The sequence below is a fragment of the Bactrocera tryoni genome, chromosome 2 (genome assembly GCF_016617805.1).
Source record: "Bactrocera tryoni isolate S06 chromosome 2, CSIRO_BtryS06_freeze2, whole genome shotgun sequence".
Classification (NCBI taxonomy): Eukaryota; Metazoa; Arthropoda; class Insecta; order Diptera; family Tephritidae; genus Bactrocera; species Bactrocera tryoni.
Genome location: NC_052500.1, coordinates 63,643,977 through 63,665,850, shown reverse-complemented (window position 1 = coordinate 63,665,850; position 21,874 = coordinate 63,643,977). Strand labels below are relative to the sequence as shown.

The 21,874-nt window shown below is 34.9% G+C and overlaps 1 protein-coding gene across 3 annotated transcripts in view; it reads right to left on the bottom strand.

The window, feature by feature from the left end:
* LOC120768068 (beta-1,4-glucuronyltransferase 1) overlaps positions 1–21,874 on the bottom strand; it is a 186,342-nt gene that overhangs the window by 21,245 nt on the left and 143,223 nt on the right. For all 3 annotated transcript variants that reach the window (XM_040094590.1, XM_040094592.1, XM_040094591.1), the window contains one exon: positions 667–746. The gene's annotated coding sequence lies outside the window, so the exon portion shown is untranslated. The remainder of the gene's footprint in view (positions 1–666; positions 747–21,874) is intronic.

Sequence of the window (21,874 nt, the reverse complement as noted above, 5' to 3'; positions counted from 1 at the left end):
AGCGACATTTGGTTTCAACAATCCCCACCCCACTTCTCACACATCGCATCAATCAATGGATTTATTGAGAGAACACTTTGGTGAGCAGGTAATTTCACGTTTTGGGCCGGTCGATTGGCCACCAAGATCTTGTGATGTTAGACTTTTTCCTAGGGAGATATATAAATTCTAAAGTCTATGGGAACAATTCCGCTTCGACTCAGACCTTGGAGTAAAGCAACACGCGTGTCATTCGCCAGTTACCAATCGAAATGCTCGAACGAGTCATCGAAACTAGGACGCAACGGAAGAACTATCTTTTGCGGCTAACATTTGCAAGGTATTATCTTCAAAAAGTAAATGCCAAAGGATGTTCTTTCAAATGATAATAAACATTCCCCATTAACCTTGAAGTTTCTGTATTTTTCCTTTAAAACAGTAAGGAATCTCGATATGGATCACCCTTTATGTAATACGTAATGTAAAAAGTCAATTATATGGAAGCCACTAAGCTGAGTCGCAGACGCTACTTTTGTTGCAGTTAATGAATTAGCAACAAATTGCTGGAAATACGGTTATGAACGAATGCGATTTAATACTGAACTCACAATGGACTAAAATTCTCCGTTTATTCTTTTGTTCGACACAAGAAACAGTAACAATTAGCTTAAATTAAATAGCACTTACCTCATATGACTTGCACTTTGTGTTCATTCATGACCAGCAATGGCGCGTCGCTCTAGTGTTGAAGTAATACTAAAAGATTGCTGAAATGAAAAAAAAAAAAAATAAAACAATTAAAATTTTATAATACCGTTAGTCAGTAAAAATATTATTAGATAAAGTTGTGCTTGCATTGAAAAGTTGAAATTGAAATCAGTTTCGTTGAGAAATCCGCTGTGGCAACAATAATTATGACAATTGACGCATATTAACAAACAAAAACAACATTATTGTATAATACATTATAATAATAAGCGCACAAGAGCGCTGTGTAATCAGTTAATACTATATATAAAGAAATCACACACACATTCATGCGCACTTAAGTGCTTTTTCGCGCGCTTTCATGGCTATTTGAAGACTTCCCGGCTTATGATTATTGTGTACGCCAGCGAGTACTTGTGTGAGTACTTGAGGCATGGGATTGTCCCACTTTCTGTAGTGGGCAACCGCAAGGAAACAAAAGACGTACACACAACGCAAAAATAAAAGCAAAAAAAAAATAAAAAAAACACAAAAAAATTACAAAAAAGTATATCAAAGAAATATAAAAAACTAAAATACTCATATAAGCAGATATGTGAATAGGAAATAGCTCAGCGTTAGTGGAGCTGTGGCCGCCCTTCAAGTCTATACTCGTATGTAGGAGTAGCCGAGAAAAGTAAGGTGAGAAGTGGATAAAAAATGGCTTTGGCACTAACCATTAATAATGCCAAAGCATTTACATACCTTTGAGCTGCCAAACCATTGTTGTTATGATAAGTGTTATGAGAGGCTTAGGAGGGAGTAAAAATACAATATAACATAAGAAATAAAATTGAAAAAAAAAATTAAAATAAAAATAGGTGGAATAATATATAACAGCGAATAGTAATAATCATCTGTGTTGAAGAGCAGACACGTTTTAGAGGGCTCACGTGTGCGGAATCACAATAAAGTGTAAAATTATGTGGCTATGTATGAGCTATGTAATGTGGTACGAGGGCTGCTATATACATATGTATATTCTGGCCTAGGGCAACACTAAGTGTTGCCAGGTGCAATCTGACATTTCCATTGGAAAGTTTGACATTTTTTAGCATAACATCACTCAGAACGTTTTGTCATTTAATCTTGAATTCTTTTATTTGCAGGGAATTAAAAAATTCATCTCGGCAAAAAATGGAATTAACTCTTTCGACGTGGATTATCACGACAAGAGTGCATCGATGAACTAAAATCTTTGTATGGCTATGAAGCACCATCATATAGCACTGTGAAAAACTGGTACAACGAATTCAATCGTGGCCGACGCTCGCTCAAACACGAATTCCGTGAAGGTCGTCCTAAAACAACCGTTGTGCCAGAAAACAACGATGCCGTACGTGAATTGATAATGAAAGACCGTCATGTAGCATACCTTCAGATAGAGGCATGCCTATGCATTTCTCCCACCAGCATACATTCGATATTGTATGAACCCCTGGCCGTAAAAAAGGTTTTTTCTCGTTGGATCCCGCACAATTTGACAATCGCTCAAAAAAAGGCTCGTGTGGATTGGTGTATAGAAATGCTGAAAAAATACGATCGCGGTACTTCAAAAGACGTTTATAAGATCGTCACAGGTGACGAATCATGGATCTATGCACTATGCGTATGAGCCTGAAACAAAACAGCAATCGACAAAACAAAAAAAAAACAAAAAAAAAACATTTTCAGTTGATAAATATGCCTATTTACATTATTAGGCCAGAAATATACTTATATAGCAACCTACGTAGCTACGAAACTAACAACAATAATAACAACAGCAATGACGGAATAATTGTTGTTGTTCAATGTGAAATATTTGTGGAAAAAGTAAGCAACATTTGAGAAATTAAAAAAATTTAAAAAAATATTGATATGTGGTATAATAATAAAAAATTTATAAAGAAAATAATAATTATAACAAAAAAATGTATTTAAAATAGTAATGATAACAAAACACATGTTATTTGTAAGAAAGTAGAGTAAAATAAGTAAGGGAGTACTAAGTTAGGGTGGAACCAAATATTTTATCCTCTTGCAACTTGCTAGAATCAATACCTTAAGGGCTAAACGTCAACCAGAGGATCGGAATCCATGCAATTATATATACAGTTAAACTTCCCTCACTCGAATCACCATAATCCACAAAAAAACCTCGAGTTCGAGTTATGAAAGTAAATTTATAAAAAATTTGACTTCTATTGCCAATTCAAGAGTTCGAGTTATGGAGAACTTCGAGTTATAGTAACTGACCGACATAAAGTTTGTTACACTGTTACAAAAAGAAAATGATTATACCAAACGGTGCTATTAATATGCCACATACTAATGAAATGTTCCCTGAGATTCGTTAAAGTACCTCACATACCATCACCAATCATATGGAGTAAAGTCTGAATTTCAATTGCATATCTCACACATTGACCGATATATTCGTTCAAAAGTCAACTAAACGTACCGGGGTCTAAATATTCAGTACTTAGGGACTTAAACAGTTTTTATTGGATTTAAACAATTTTCGGCCATATGATGGCAGACCTAAAGGCCGTTCCTTTAATTGCTTCTCAATTTCTGAAGTAATGGAAAGGGAAATCTGGAATTTAAGGGGGTATTCTCATGTAATCACTTCGGAAAATCGATTGTTTTTATATTTTGACAGTAAAACCTATTGAAAACATGCTGTGAAAAATTCAGACCGAAATTCCTAGTATTTGATAAGTTACAGCTCATAGTCGCCGACGTGTCGCAAGCGACTGTCTACCAGGCATCTAAACGCATTTTTCTCGAATCATCATTTTCTGAAACTGTCATGGTCCTAAAAAAAAAGTATTCAACCGATTGCTTTAAAATTTACATATGTTCCCCTACTCATTTATAGTTATCGTCTCTACCAGAATTGTTTATTTTCGAAAATATTTTCATTTTTATTTTAAACGATTTTAAACGAAAAAAAACAAGATTTTCGTGACTTTTTTTTGAAGTTCGACATTTTTTTTTGTGAAATTGATTATATTTGGTAGGGACGATAGCCGCAGAACTACTGAATAATAATCCATTCGATTTTTTATTTCAGACAACATGAAGTGAACTGAAATGGGGACTACTTTGATTAAAAAAAAATATATATTAAAAATATAAAAAACGGAATTTTTTTTTTTTTGTAAATTTCAAAATACAAACAGAAATAAATTAAAAAATTAAAATGATGGAATTTTGTTGTCGCATAAAAAAAAATTTCCTAAAAAGTGGTAAAATGTATGCGTTCACATGAGAGTACCCCCTTAAAATGGTGTTATATGGGAAATAGGCGTGGTTGTGGTCCGATTTTGGCCAATTTCCCATTGTGACATAGGAATATGAGAAAAATGCCAAGTACTAAAATTAGTCGAAATCGGTCAGTCGGGTCCCGAGACATGTCATTTCACTAGAAAGTGGACGGCGTCACGCCCATCACTCGATTTTCACACCGGTTCCCATCAAGCCTGCACTTAATTATCAATAAAAATAAAAATATATTATATGTTGACTTTGTTTCATAATATTTCCAAAATTTATGTAAAATTGATTTATTTTTAATCTTTTCGTGTTTGAGTTGCTTACAAAATATAAATAAACGACAATCGATTAATATCTCTGATGATCTCTATTCTTCAATATATAATATACATATATTCAAAATGCCAGAAAAGAGTACTTTTTAGTTTTGTGACCTGCTAACTATCAGGCCTCAAATTTGAGGCAATATTTTGAGACTAACGCTAGAGACTGTTTGGTGAATAGTAACTAGTCACAAATTGAGACTTTACCTTAAAACGTCTCAAATAGAGACTAGAGACTGGTTACAGAATCCCGCTACTAGTGGTATATGACTTAAAAAGGCTGTCATCTGATTTGAAATAAAATTTGCGATTACAATTAGTATATAATCTTTATATATAAAAATCACATGTCACATTGTTTGTCCGCGATGGACGCCTAAACTACTGAACCGATTTTAAATTTGATTGCACACCGTGTGCAATTTAATCTTGAAAGACAGGATAGCTTACATCTCAATTTAAAGTCGCAATATTATACCATATTCAGACCGAAAATTTTAAAGGATTAGATTACATTTAAGCCCTTCAGTAATCAGCCCGTTCTCACTGCCGTTGGAAAGATGAAAAAACAGCTGTTTTTGGCATTCAAGAATTCACATCGCTCAATATTTATCAAAAGAAAACATTGTCATATAGTATTTTGTAATAAAAGCCATATTCTTTTAAATATTTTCCATATAATGGAAATAATGGACGCATTTTTTCATTTGGGAAGTCGATTTTCGGGTGAAATTAGATTCATTGCTGTAAAAAAAAAAAATGTTTGTTTACATTTTTTCCCTTTGTAGTGTTTAAATCAGCTGTGATAATGTAACAGATTTCCAGTGCTGACAAGTAGATAGCGCAAAATCAGATTCGCACAGAGAGATTTAGCGTGGATCAATTTTAAATAATTTCAATGAAGTGATTTCGAACTGTCATTTTTGTCTGGCGAAATCTTGATAAATTTATAAGATTAGTGGGATAAACTATTCAACAGCAGAAATCGTGTGATTAAGTGTCGGTCTGAACATGGTATTATATTATTGCAAATTATTTGTGTATTATTTGACAGTCACAATTATTTGTTAGCTCCAAAATTGATACTTGCTCTTGAACTTGAATAGCTTTCTGGGATAGACACTCTCTCTCCTACAATTTTACAAACTACTGTTGGCGTAACTAGTCCAAATAAGGAAACTAATGTGTTATCAACACACTTATCTTATTATCTACATATGTGACCTGGTCTACGAAAAGGGAGCTAACGTGCGAAAACTAGTTTTCTGGGAAAAGCTGTTAAAAATAATCGCCAGTTTCTCGTTATCTCATTAATTGTTCTCCTTTTTTTTGACACCTAAGCCCCCTTTCCGTAGACCAGGTCACATATAGTATATACAAAGTAGCTCTAAAAACATTTGCATACCAATTTATTCACAGTCACAGTTTCGTTCAATTAATTTTGACTTCAAACAAGAAAAATATTTCCGGAAATTCAACAATTTTATCCATACTTATACTTTTATTGACAACTTGTATATAAAATATTACCTTTTAAACCACAATTCCCTTACTTGTAGAAGGAGGAATAATTAATTTTTTTTTTCACTTTTAATAATTATTTTTTATTGGTTAATATAACTGGTTCACAACTTTTTTTAATTGTTTAAAGCACTGTGTAATATGTTGTCGCTGAGAAAATTAGTTGAGCACGTTGAATTTATTCTCCGATTCACTTTTTACTCTCTCTAAAGTGTAATTTTTACGATTATAAAATTTTGAAGGTCAGTCGCACTACCATCTAAACTTCACTAGCCCGCATTGCGCCGCGACTGAAACCGTTAAATGTGGTTTCTCTACTTCTTCGATATTAGGCCACTGCCTGACTGAATGGGAAAAAGTTAATCAATTTCATATCTATCATGTAGTTGGATCATGCTATGTCATTATAACGCAGTCGACGCATAAGTGTTTACCTAATAATCAAAGACAAGAATAACAATAAATGACTAATCGACGGACAGTCGCGGGTGGGAATTAAATAAACAAAAAATTAAGCAGCAATTGTTGTCCGTCTTTGAATTATTTTGTGTCTACAAGTTGATTATAAGCACATACGCAATTGAAAAAAAAAAACAACAAGCAGTGACAATAGAAAAATAGGAAAACAATAATAATCAACATTAAAAATAAACAAAAGACACTTATTGGGTTTTATTTCTGATCATTGTAGATTCGCAATTGAGTATAAGTATGTGCATTTATAAGTGTTTCTATGTATATTCATATAATATACATATATTGGAAAAAGTGGTATTACTTACTATATATATTAAGGTGGGTAAAAAAGCGAATGTTTTTTTTTCGCTTGGTACTCTGAAAAATTGATTGATAGATACTTACATCCAAGAAGCTAGCTAAGGCTATCCAGGTATGAAATCTTAATTGTAACGGGAAGGTATCCAGCCTAATTGATCGATAAACGAGGAATGCACCGCGACCTTACCTACGTCTCTCCCAAATCACAAAGACAAAGCTAGCCCCAGCATATTGATAAAGTCCAACATTTTGCTGGATGCTAGCGAAGCGATGCGATCCCTATTTGGAAACATTGATCTAAGGGCCTTAAATGTGCAACTGCCAAATAGAAGATGTTCTGGAGTTTCAGGCTCCCCGTCTCAGAACCGGCAAATGCTTCTTCAGCTTGATCTCATTAAGAGAAGACTGCTTTAACCGTTTGACTATCGCTAAGTATAGTTATACGTTCGTTGCGTTGGAGGTTCACTATATCTCTATGCACCGACTTATGGCAAAGACTTCTGCCAGAAAAATGATCGGAAAACTTCCCTTAGATATGGGATATATACATACTTGTATATGGTCTTGGGACTGCTGCACCAATTTTCTTCGACGTTTTCGAGCCGTCTGTAAACCACTTAATTGTATCATTCTTAAGTAGTAGCTCGAGAGTGGAATCATTCCATTCAGCTTAACTGCTGAGGGTGACCTTGAACTTCTTGGCGAAGAAAACCCTTTTAGTAATGCTGTTCCAGGCTAATGGTATAGTACCACTTAACTCTTTCATCCGTTGGGACGAGGTTACCTTACCTCTGTCACACCCTTCTGCTGTCATTTGTAGAAGTGTGTGCTTGGCTATCTGATCGATCACTAGATGAAGCGGTGCAAATGGTTTTCTATTTTTTTCTTATTATAAGTTAGAAAAATTCAGTACCAAGCGAAAAAGAGATTCACTTTTTTGACCCACCCTACTTTATCATAAGTATATAAAAGTCTTTTAATATTTTTGCTTGCCAATTAATTTGAAGTGTGCGACTTTAATCTTCAACGTGTGTGATTAAATTGATTAAATTCTGAAAAAATCTAATGAAATATTTACCAAAAATAATTAAAAAAGTAAGTTCAGCTGCGTATGAATGCTAGATAAGCCGTCTTCGATGCGTCGCTACCCTGCTCACTAATTTTCCACTCCACTCTCTTATCCAAAAAAAGTTTAAGTTGAAAGTGGTAAATCGAACGAACTTAACCGGTTGATTAAATAAAGTGGCAGATCTTGCGTTGTAACCCTGGCGCTAACATTTCCTCTGACGCATTGCCAATTTCTGTGGCACTTTTTTCTTGAATAGTGATATTTTGCTTTTCACAATAAAAATAATATCAGTAATATCTTCGTTTTGAGCCTAATCTAATCTATCTAATTGTTTCTACCGTTTTTGGAATTTATACCAGTTGCTTATACGATTTTTTATACTCCACACTGTAGGTCGTTTCTACACTCCACTAGTAATTAGTTCGAAGACTGTAGTAGTATTTAATATATTTAAGACCGTAAGTGTAAATTTCAGTTTATTTTTAGAATGCCAGGCACTTTTTGAAAAGTGTATATTAATGATTTAACTTTTTTTTGGAATTTCAAGAATGTATGTAAGTATAATCGAATAACCAACACGCCTCTATGCATCCCCTCAGAGCCGTAGTTAGAATTGTTGGTGAAAAAATCTACAAAACGTTGTTGTAGAGTATTGAGCCCTCCTGAAGAAGCCGCCGCTCTCGGGAAGAATTATCTGCTCTTTTCTTCATTCCTTCCTTTTTGACATTAGCTTAGATAGGTTGGAGTGACTTGGTCGTAAGAAAGGGTGATCGCTATAAAGAGCAAGTAGGGAAAATCATCAGAATCGGACGACTATATATATATAGCTGTCGATTGTTCAAAAATTATATTTCGTTCTATAAATCCTCCTCTAAATAATTCAAACATTTTACAATGCATCGTGCACTTATTTTGATTCTTAGGGCACCCAGAAGTTTACATTTTAATTCTACCAGGATTCGGGATAATTTCCAATATTGTTAGACCAGAAAGTAATAGTTATAAATCTCCTAATCATCTACCATTTAATATTTTATAATACATCGTGTTACAAGTCGGTGAAAACGTTGGCAAAAACCCATGAATCTGGCTTCGAGTTGTCCCCGTCTCCACTGTATTCTCCAGATCTGGCGACCACCGATTGTTTACTGCTCTCAGATCTTAAAAGAATTCTTGCTGGGAAGCAGTTTTTGTCGAATGAAGAGTTGACTGTTCAAACTGAGGACCATTTTGTAGCAAAGGACAAATCGTACTACAAAAATGGTATTGAAAATTTGGAGGGTTGAAATGAAATATCTTGAATAAAAAAATAAACAGTTTTGCTAAAAATAAAAATCAATTGACTTGGTATACCTTATAGCTGCCTTGAAAAAAAACTGAAAATTATCTAGTGATATAATTGGAAGACTACAATATCTCCAGCACCCGGAAATTGTGAATAAATTGCCTGGATGAATGATATCTAAATTTTGCTAAGTTGGTACGACTGTCCTTAAATACTATGTGAAATATGAGCACCAGCTGTCAATCAGTTGGTTTACAGCAGCTGCTTCAGTCGGTACACCTCAGTAGTGCGTACCCATAATTACAAAGAATAAAAATATGGAAGAAAGAATTTGTCTAAAATTTGGTATTTTTAATTAAATTTCGTGTGCAAATCTGGGAAAAATCGTGGTTGTGAACCGATTTCACCCATATTTCGTACATGTCATCAGGGTGTTCAGAAAATATTATATCCTCAATTTCATTGAAATCGGTCAAGTAGTTCCTGAGATATGGTTTTTGCTCCATAAGTGGGCGAGGCCACGCCCATTTTCAATTTAAAAAAAGGCTGGGTGCAGCTTCCTTCTGCCATTTCTTCCGTAAAGTTTAGTGTTTCTGACGTTTTTGTTAGTCGGTTAACGTACTTTTAGTGATTTTCAACATAACCTTTGTATGGGAGGTGGGCGTGGTTATTATCCGATTTCTTCCATTTTTGAACTGTATATGGAAATGCCTGAAGGAGACGACTCTATAGAGTTTGGTTGACATAGCTATGGCAGTTTCCGAGATATGTACAAAAAACTTAGTAGGAGATGGGGCCACGCCCACTTCTCCAAAAAAATTACGTCCAAATATGCCTCCTTAATGTGATCCTTTGTCCCAAATTTCACCTTAATATCTTTATTTATGGTTTAGTTATGACACTTTAATGTGATCCTTTGTCCCAAATTTCACCTTAATATCTTTATTTATGGTTTAGTTATGACACTTTATAGGTTTTCGGTTTAGCCATTTTGTGGGCGTGGCAGTGGGCCCATTTTGCCCATCTTCGAGCTTAGCCTTCTCATGGAGCCAAGAAATACGTGTACCAAGTTTCATCATGATATCTCAATTTTTACTCAAGTTACAGCTTGCACGGGCGGACGGACAGACAGACAGACATCCGGATTTCAACTCTACTCGTCACCCTGATCACTTTGGTATATATAACCCTATATCTGACTCTTTTAGTTTTAGGACTTACAAACAACCGTTATGTGAACAAAACTATAATACTCTCCTTAGCAACTTTGTTGCGAGAGTATAAAAACGCAATGAATACTATCGATTAACCACCGGATTCACCAGATTTGGCGCCGTGGAACCCGTTTTCAGTCGATCGAAGAGATAAAACCAAATTCACTGAAGGAGTTAAAGGCCATCCCTGAAAGTGCATATGAAAAGTGTTTCGAGAACTGGAAGAGTCGTTGGCATAAAAGTATTATATCTGGTGGGGATTACTTTGAGGGCGACAAAATAAATTTTGCGTTTTATTTACAATTAACGGGTAATTTTCGGATTGAGATTTTCGCTTATTACAATGTAGTAGACATCTTTTTTGTAATTTAAACTCAAAATTTTATACTCATCATTACTCAGAAAGAAAGTTACTGCTATTAGAATTGTTACTGATGTGACTCAACAGAACATTATGCGAAAGTTCACTGAACTGGTGGAGAAATAGATAACTACTTTCAAGCTTAATGACAATTACACGACACGACAAAACACAAATTAGTATGCTTTTCAAATGCAATTTGCATAAACGTTTTTATTGGTTTACTTTTTACCAACGCATTACAAGAATACATACATACATAAGCACAACCACAAATAGACTACCAAAAAAGACACACATATTTACCTAGTAACATTCTGGTAATGATAGCATGTATGTATGTATGTGCGTAGTGTTGTAATTGCAAATGTTAGCTGTTAAGCGTGCCGAACTCATTAGATACATACATACATATATTACACAAGTTACCTATGTATCTAGATACAAAGTACAATATGTTAGTAGATATAGATACATATGTACGTGAGGCGTCTTATTAAAAAGTAATTAAATACTCATAGAAGCAACGAATACTCCTCAGTGCAGAGTTATGCAGTTCACAAGGCAGCTATAAGCAACCGCAGACAGACAGATTGACAGACGTACTAAGCGCGTACTTAACAAATCTGACAGTGGCGGTGCGAGACACACTTTCGGCATAACCACATAAACATACACACACAGATATGTGTACAGATGTGAGTATAAAAGCGAGTATTTGCCATCAACAGCTGCTAACGTGTTGAAAGTCACTTAGAAATTGCTACAATGTTTAAATGTATGTTTGTATGTGGATATGTATATATCCATGTTTGTATGTATGTCTATGCAGGTTTGTAATAAACTAGTTTTGGAATGTCGGCAGGCACGTGTGGCGCCCTAGGTCACTCACCGGTGATGGCAGTGACAGCGCCAAGTTAAAAATAGATCTGCACTGTAGGTAGGAATTAAAAATAATTGTGGCCGGTGATAGAATGCCATTGATAGCGATATGTCTCTAGAAATGAGTATGTATGAGTATGAAAATGGTGAAAAAACTGATGAGTAGTCATGAAAGTCTTCTCGATATAAGAAAAACAATGAAAAAACAAGGCACTCACAGGAAAAAGTCCATACAACAGTGGATCAAATTTGACCCGTACTGCTGCTCTTATGCGCGTGTGAAGTTTGATCTCAAACAATATGTCAAGCAATCTGTGTTTTTGACAGCTGTTTGTGTACGACACGAAAGGTCTATCATGAAAAAAAATTGAACATCCAGCTCGCTTGAAATTTTGTGTTTCCAATGGAATCATTAAAAGTAAATACTTGCAAAAGGGTTTTGTGAAGTTTACTTTAATACGTACACAAGTATTTGAGTAGCTGAAAGCATTCAGTGAATGTCAGGTCATGAGTTATCGAAAACTTGCTTCACGTAGTCCATCTACTTCAGATAATGACGATAGCACAGAAAAAGTAAGAGAGACATTGCTTGTGTTGGCATCAGATTGATAGCAGAGGATTTAAACAAATCCTATGGTTCGACTCAACACATTTTAGTTAGTGTTTGGGTATGTAGCCTTTCATTGCTAGATCGTCCCAAAAATTATGTCAAGTAGAGGTTTTAAAGCCAACTTGCACATAGTGTCCGTAGACTCAAAGAATCTCGGTTTCTAAAAGAACACGAGTCTGAACACTCGGAAATCCTTTCACTCTTTCCCCATATAACAGCTAGAGAGTTGTGGGTGGGAAAAAGCCGCTGGAGGAGAGGGGCAGTGAGCTTCTTTACGGAAGGAGCAAAGCTTAGGGGCAAGATTGGTAGATGGGTTTAATGCCAGCAGCTATCTATCAACTCCAGCTTCAGACTTCTTGACTATTGCAGTGTTTTTCAAGTCGAAGGTATCAGTAGATACTCCGTATATCCACTCATATAGATAGGGCGGCGATACTAGCCTTGAGGTAGGTAGGTAGATAGGAGAGTAGCCCGTTATACTAGCCTAGAACTCATTAACATTGCGTTCAGCGTTGATCAAGGAGTGTCTAACCTTGCTATCAATAGCATCGCGTCTCTTTGTGATAGTACTGGTATGGGAGCCAGGCCACAGCGGAATTGCAGAAAATTGTAAAGCTGATGAGCTGGCAAAGAATATCTTTGCTCTCAGTAAGACTAGTCTCTCCCCTAGTTGTGGGGCTTTTAACAATCCATTGTCCTATTGGCGACCATGTTGAAAGGCTGGGAGTCCTACCAGACGTCATCTTCAAAAGCTGTATAAAAGAAGACGAGGTGGAAACAACTCAACGCTTCCTTCTTGACTGTGCTGCGTTTAAGAGGCCAAGACTTAAACATTTGGGAACGCATACCTTCAGACATCCCACCGAACTGACGCGAATGGAAATTAAACGCCTGTGCAAATTTGTATTGGATTTCTTCCTTTCTATGGCTTCACAAAGGACTACATATAGCAGTTCACGTACGATTTTTCTAAATCTGATGATGGGACTTGAGTTTAAGAATATGACGTCGAAACTGTGCATCAATCAAGGGAATGGCACTTATTAATACTGCGTTCGGATATAATATTTCAACAATTAAAGCTAATATTTGAGTGCTAATGAGCTAATGACTGAAAGATAACGTAATTTGATCGGCTGAGTTCCTTTACTTGGAAGATACGAGTCAGTTCTAATCTAGTGAGGAGCTATATGACCCGCGTGTTCGAACGATAAGACGACAGAAAGCTTTTCTGTATTTTATCTTTCCACGGCGAATATCGCATTCGATAGAACGATGAGCTGTATGAGATATATGACGACATTGACATAGTTCAGCGAATTAAAAGATAGCGGCTACGCTGACTAGGTCGTGTCATCCAGGTGGATGAAAACACTGCAGCTCTGAAAGTATTTGAAACTGTACCCGCCGCGGTAATTAGAGGAAGAGGAAGACCTCCACTCCGCTGGAAGGACTAAGTGGAGAAGGACCTGGCTTCGCTTGGAATATCCAATTGGCGCCACGTAGCGAAAAGAAGAAACGACTGGCGCGCTGTTGTTAACTCGGCTATAATCGCGTAAGCGATGTCTACGCCAGTAAAGAAGAAGAAGAAGGTGATTATCTTATGGATCCAGAGAATAAAAGGAATACTCATTGCTACATTTTCAATTTTAGAAATATATATAAGTGAGGAACCGCCACTGGTGCATTGATTCATACCCACTTTTTTTTGACAAAATCGGTCTCAAGCAGAGCCCTCAGTTTACAAAGTATTGTAAATTATGTACATATATCTATGCTTGAGTTGGAACCACTTCATATGTATGCTTTCGAAGTGATGTTGCTTTACCAGAAGTAAAAAGTAAGATTTTAGCTTGAATAATTGTATTCTTTGTTATAAGTTGGCTTTAGAAACATTAAAGGTTAGGTAAATCTGGTAGGCCACGCATAAACCAGTTTGTTCCGCTAACATACCAGATGGAATTCACTTGCTTGGTCTAAGACGAGTAGTCATCGTTTAGGATGCCTGTCGATACCAGTATCATACTGTGGGACAAGTGCACAAGAAATGCTCCGTTGTTTACTTGGTGTTAGCCCCATCTTGCAGGCGTGTGTTGCCACATTAAAAGTTTGCTAAACATTTTTTATGGTAATAAAAATTTTATAATTTTTATAATGATAAAACATAATTTTTCAAATGCATTTTATTTGAAAAATATATCTCCGAGCACATTACCAACAACCTAAAAAATTAAGACCTTCTTTTGATTCTTTTAAGTTCAAAAGCTCTCATCTTTCATTAAATCTCTTTAGGAACTAGGCCAGTCAAGAATTGAAAATAAATACATTTTTATAAAATTTTAGCTAAAGTACACTCAAGGGTTCTGAAAATATTTTTTAAGTTTAGAAAAGTTAGTTCTACCTTGTCTAATATTTTGTAGCATCAATGCCCTCACATCAGTCAGATTCAGCATTCATTTATATTATAAATCTTTAAACGCGTTTAGTCGAAACTATAAAACAACACATTTATCAAATCCGACCAAGAGGATAATCAGACACTCACATCCGCTTTAAATTCTAACTGTTCGTTCATAGTAAAATCATCCAATAAACTACCTATATTTTTGCTAAAAAATATGATATCTTTTAATTCAGATAGCACATTTTCTTTCAGTTAGTGCGAGTTCCTAGAATCACTATCGCCAGCCACGGCATGACGCAGTAGACGCTATTTCTTATCAAAATGCAAAATAAAAATAATGTTTTCGGTTAAACGAATGTTTAATGATGACTGATAGAGAAAAATTTAATTTTTTGCTTTACTTCCGGAATATGTGGATAAAGTAAGGGCTTTTTCGACAGTTCAAGACCGACCTAACTGCTAAAGAATGGGTGGCGCAGTGCGTATACGTAATATTTCACCTTTATACCTCCAAAGAATGTAAGTAATTAGACTGTTCATTCCTACAAGAATGGCATACCTTCATCTCAGTCAAAACTGCCAGTGGGAAATCGCCTAGTACTTTTACCAATAACATCAACTTCCACCATAAATTTGAGGGTTAACCATGATACTATAAATAGATAATAATAATAGAGGCCTTCAAGTGAACATAATTATTTCTGTCAGCAATCGCATGACTAAAGAAGCGCTGAGTAATAAATTAATGGTTCGGCCGTGTTTTGCTGAATTCTAATTTCAAATAAAAAAAGAGTAAAATGCATAAAATAGATAAAAGTGGTAAAAGTAGACAGCAGAAAGCAACTTGCATATACGCTATAACAAGCACGCATATATGTATATAACAACTAAATTTATGTTCGGTATGTATGTTAACCGCAAACGTTTTGCATGGACAGGCCATTTGGCCTCTTAGTGGTCTTGTGACATTCTCAGTGCCATTTTTGGCCTCACGGTCAATGCGAAAATCAGCAAATTACTGCGGTCAATGCGGCCATGCAATAAGTTCATTTTGGTAATTGCATTGTGGGAGAGAGCGCACATAAAGCCACATAAAGTGTACGCTACACATATTAACTAATTGTAAATATCTGTGTAGATATTAGGGTGTTCGTTATTTCTCAAGTGGTTTTTATATCTACATAGAAGGCGGTAAGTCACTAGCTGAGTCGAATAGTTTTTACCTCAGGTTTTGAGATATCGTTATGAAATCTTGCTAACAGTATTTTCTTCCAAAGCAGCTACTTACTTGTTGAAACCACCGGTTTTGGACCACTATAGCTTATAGCTGCCATAGAAACTGAATGATCAAGTTTAAGTTCTTGTACGGAAAACTTTTTTATTTCAAAAGAAATCTTGACGAAATTTGGCACGAATTATTTTCTGAGACAACCCTAAAATATCTGAAGAAATTAACCAGATCTGACCACTATAGCATATAGCTGCCATACAAACTGAACGATCAAATTCGAGTTCTTGTATGAAAAACTTTCTTATTTCAAAAGAAATCTTGACGAAATTTGGCACGAATTATTTTCTGAGACAACCCTAAAATATCTGAAGAAATTAACCAGATCTGACCACTATAGCATATAGCTGCCATACAAACTGAACGATCAAATTCGAGTTCTTGTATCGAAAACTTTTTTGTGTGACAAGATATCTTCACGAAATTTGGCATGAATTATTTGCTAATACAAGCCTAAAATATCTGAAGAAATTTTCCAGATCTGACCACTATAGCATATAGCTGCCATACAAACTGAACGATCAAAATCGAGTTCTTGTATGGAAAACTTTTTTGTGGGACAAGATATCTTCACGACATTTGGCATGAATTATTTTCTAAGACAACCCTAAAATATCTGAAGAAATTAACCAGATTGACCACTATACCTTATAGCTGTCATACAAACTCAACGATCGAGATCAAGTTCTTGTATGAAAACTCATTTCTCATTATTTGTGAAAAAAGTTCTGGCAAAAATTGAAGTTCCGGTGTGCGTTTGAAAAAAAAGGAATATTGGAAAAAATCTACACCCTAATATATGCATGTCTGTTCTTTACCTAAAAGCATTTGTTTTGCATTAGCACTTAAAGCAAAGGAAATTTGTTGAGCTTTCCAGCACGTTGCTTAATTTTCTACTTCCACTCTCGTTGGGTCGCTTGCAGGCATACAAAGATATACACTTTCCAACATACATATGAATATATTAGCTATATATAAATACATATATATACACCTCAATTTGCATGCTGTCGTGACCTTTACACTCTCGCTCTCGCATTTTGACAGTTAATTTGTTTTATTGACATTTTTCTCATAACTTGTCTTGCCTTTACTACTTGCCTACCTATTTACTTTCACAATTCTGAATGCAAAATATATTTTATGGTCTTTGACAGTGTCGTATTGTGCGCTTGAGTTATGCTCAGCATATTTCTAGATATGTGTGTATGTATTTCCATTACGTTGAGTATTGCCGCATACGGTCGGCCGGCACAGGGGAATGTTAATTATTCAAAAGCATTTATAGGAGTGAGTGTGAGCAGGCAGTGAGCGAAGGAAGGCTTATTTTTAAGTTACCCAAGCCAAATACGTGCATTTGTTTGAATTTTTGAATTGGCATAGAAATTAAAATTTACATTTCAAAGAAAAAGAAAACATTAGAGGACTTCAATTTTAGGACAAGCCGAAAAAGATAAGAAAATGAGGTTTGTTTGATGGTTTCTAATAAAAAAAAGAATGGCGACGCTAATATTAGAACAAACCAGAAAAGAAAAAAAATAAAGGATTAATTGAATTTTTACAGATTTTTGAGCGAAAAAAGTTATTTTATTAGGTATTTAGTTCTAAATTAGCTTCGGAGCTTTTGAAGATATTACATTCCCATAAAGACAGGTTTTTCAAAATGTTGTTTCCAGCTTTTTTTTATAATCCGTAATCTATAATCTATAAATTATTAACTATAATCTATAACCTATAATCTATAAATTATTATCTATAATCTATAAGATCGGATAATCTATAATTTTTAATCTATAATCTATAATCTGTAATCTGTAATCTGTAATCTATAATCTATAATCTATAATCTATAATCTATAATCTATAATCTATAATCTATAATCTATAATCTATAATCTATAATCTATAATCTATAATCTATAATCTATAATCTATAATCTATAATCTATAATCTATAATCTATAATCTATAATCTATAATCTATAATCTATAATCTATAATCTATAATCTATAATCTATAATCTATAATCTATAATCTATAATCTATAATCTATAATCTATAATCTATAATCTATAATCTATAATCGATAATCTATAATCTATAATCTATAATCTATAATCTATAATCTATAATCTATAATCTATAATCTATAATCTATAATCTATAATCTATTATCTATAATCTATAATTTATAATCTATAATCTATAATCTATAATCTATAATCTATAATCTATAATCTATAATCTATAATCTATAATTTATAATATATAATATATAATATATAATCTATAATTTATAATATATTATCTATAATATATAATCTATAATCTATAATTTATAATATATAATATATAATCTATAAAATATAATCTATAATCCATAATCTATAATTTATAATCTAGAAGCTTGAGGCTAAAATCTAGACTTTATTCAATAATCTAAATCGAAATTAAGATTTTAAAATTTAGAATCTATAATCTGAAATTCATAATCTAGAATTTAAACACTAGATCTATCATCTAAAGTATAGAATTAGAACCTAGAACCTAGAATCAGGAATTTAGAACCTAGACACTAGAGGCTAAAATCTAGACTTTATAGTTTATGTAGTCGATTATCAAGAATTTAAAATTTTAAGCCCTGAATATAGACTCAATAGTCTATATGTAGAACCTATAGTTGAGAGCTTGGCATCAAAACTTAGAATCTAGAAAAGAAATAAAGGCGGTTCCAAAGGGTCTTCAAAAAAATTCGGGTAAATAAGCTGTAGATTGCTGATTAGGATTAATCACATAAAGCTGTTGTTTAGGCTCGGGTACTCTTTTAGAATTTCGTATTAAAATAGAGGAATGTTTCCTTTCAAAATGTGATCCGTATTATGCTCGCTAACACATATTTTAAAAGCTTCGGTCATCTCTGTGGCTTTTGAGTACATTCAACACAATATTATTGATTTCAAGGTATCTAAGCTCTTCTAGGTTAAGGCTGTTGCCTTAACTTTGAAACAATATTCTTCACAGACTTCAATTTAATCACTTATGTGTGAGAATCAAAGCAAACATAAGCTACTAATGGACTAAAAATCTAAGTTTAGACTTGAGAGTTCAGAAGGTGTACGTAGGGTTTAAGGAAATCCTTTGAAGTGTCAGGTTCCAGGCTACATATTTCCCCCAATATTACTTAACCAGCGGGTATTTTTTGATAAACCAACATAATATTCAAAGTAATAAACAAACAAGTGCACTCCTTTTCTCTAAACTTACTTAAACTTTAATACTTTCAATCCTTAAAAAAAAAGGAAATCAGTAAACCAAACGCCTTCCTAAGACCATTGCTATTACTTCATCATTTAGCTTTTTCCTAACTCTTTTGTTTTTAGTGGAAAAACAGTTTGAGTGCATCCCACTTACTTGTTCTAAAAGCGCCTAGCACCTGGTGCACTCACCCGATACCGCAAATCAAGCAACTCTTCATTGCGCCGCGGCTAACAAGTGTCCGCTGGCAAAAGTTTAAGTTAATCGCATTTAAATTTGAATTTAATTGGGTTTCATTTCCGCTGCGAATCGACTTTTTGCCACTTCATTATGCTGCCTTTTGTATTTATGCTGGCATCACATTCTGCCTCTCATCTCAAATCTCACAGTCGTACCATGAGACCGTCGTGTTAAAAGGCGTAATTTTGTGGCTTTTCAAATTTAAGCTCACTTATTTTGGTTTTTCTTCTCACTACCAGTGCGTCCGCCATTTTATTTATTCGCTTGAAATACGCCATTGTTTTGGTGTACTATTGCATTGAAGGATTAATGTGCGTAATTACGAATCAATTGAAAGTGCTGTTTTAGAGCTAACCTGAGGGTTTTGTAAGTATCGGAAGTGGCGCGTAGGCTTCGGCTTTAAATGTTTGCGAATTGGGCTAAAAACAATGGCGGTTTATGCGCTGTAATGAAGTTTCATCTTGAAACGGATGTGAGAACTTTTTCATTAGTCTTCTATTATTTATTATGGTAAAGTTGGTTAATTTTTGGGTAGCTGTATTTATTTATTCTCACCTACCAACATTGCTAACTCAAAAATAATACTGTGTAAAGTATCTTGGGTATTATATAAAGTTTATTCTGTACTGTTTCTTGAAGTTGAGGTGGCAGTCTGGAACTTAACCTCTCTTAGTGAAAATCCGTACACAAGCTCGCACCATTTAAAATCACCATAGCTCTTTATAGTGGGAGAAAAATAAGGGTAGAACCCTTTTAATTTCTTTGATCTGCCTTTCGGATCTCCAGAGAAATCTTGTACGTTTTAACCGACCTAAAAAAATATTTTATCTATCTACAATGACATTGTGCTCACAGCGATCTGAAGTACTTCAAGTCTTCTTATAACAGATAGACCGATAGGGTCATCAAACGACGCCTTATTTTTTCGTTCTTTTAACATTTCTCTTCAGTAAGGTGTTCCATTTCATCATGAAAAGATATACGATCTAAAAACGAGTCGAAATTGCTAAAATTTTCTACCCAATTCGGAGTCTGTGGCCTCAACTTTGAGAGCGCTACGTTCAATTTATGGTCGTCATAATCGTTCTGTCAGATCAGCACAGTACAAAATGTTCCCGTGCCAGTGATACCAAGAAGTGCCCGAAATGTCGAGAATATTACTGCCGCTAGCGCATCAATTAAGAAAGACCCAAGTCAGTCTCTCACACATCGTTCTCAAGCGTTGGGCATTCTTTGACGTGGTTGGGGCGAATTTTACGAATAGATCTTGGCCTATATCTTTACAAGATCAAATTGACGCAAGAACTGACGCCGCTTGACCACCAGAATAGTCCTATGTTCGTGAATTGGGCTAAGCAACAAAAATGATCCGGATTTTCTTCGCCAAATCATCTTCAGCGATGAGGCTCATTTTTGACCGAATGGCTTCGTCAATAAGCAAAATATGCATTATTACACCATGAGTCACCATTGCATGTCGAAAATATTACTGGTTCCAACAGGACGGCGCCACGCGCACACAGCGAATGTCACAATCGATTTATTGCAAACTAAGTTTGGTGAAGATGTTATCTCACGAAATGGCCCAGTCAATTGGCGGCCTCGGTCTTGAGATTTGACGCCAATAGACTATTTCTTGTGGGGCTACGTCAAGTCTATAGTCCATGCCAAGAAGCCAGCGACGATAGATGAACTTCGTACGAATATCGAACATGGAATTGCAGCAGTATCAGCCAAATAATGCCGTCGAATCCTTTCACAGGAATAAAGAGTTTCATTGATATTCCAAACCGTTTTTGTAGCGCTCTTATTGAAAACCCCGTTACAACTTATTAAATATCAGAATTAATGCATAAATATTTCTCAATGTTATAAAGTAGTTACAGTAAGTATTTCAATCTTCTTCTGGTATTGTATAAGTCAAAAACCAGAATTTGATAGATAATTTAAGGTCCTACATTTTCGAATTGGCTTTATTTGAGTCCAGTATTTTGAAACCCTCTATCATTACGACTGATCTTTGATGAATCGAAGTTATCTTCATACCGAAACCAGGAAAAGAACATTTCTACCTGCTTAAATCCTTTAGACCGTTGTAGGATGTTCCAACTAAAAGATATGGAAAGGATTTGAGACGATCTCATCAAACGACAATCCTACTCAAACGTTTGAAATGCAAATAAAATAGAAAGATTCTTAGAAAAACGAGAATTCATCATAGCGAAATGCACTGATGTTGTAGGCAAAAAGGCATCGTATCCCCCTTGCGTTGAGTCAACTTGGTCACCTTGATTAATGAATTCAAACATACACTTTGAAGAGATAGGTCGTCTGCTCTATCCGGCAAGTCCACAAATGTTCTAGAGGAGAGCCAAGAGACAATCAAGACTATCTGTAGCACCAGTAATAAGTCTCACTGCATTAGGATACGTACTGCAATGAGAACTTAGTAATATTGTAGAGGTTATCACAGGGCAGCTACCCTTAAGAACCCAGAATGCAAAGCTGCTTGGATGATGACGAGACGCTGGAATATTACCTTTGCGAATGCTCAGCCTTTCCTATTGTTCTAATTTAAAAGTTATTGGGTAGCTGCGTTGGAAAAAAATGTGCTATTTTACCAAATCCACTAAGTTTCTGGATAAAACTTAATTTGG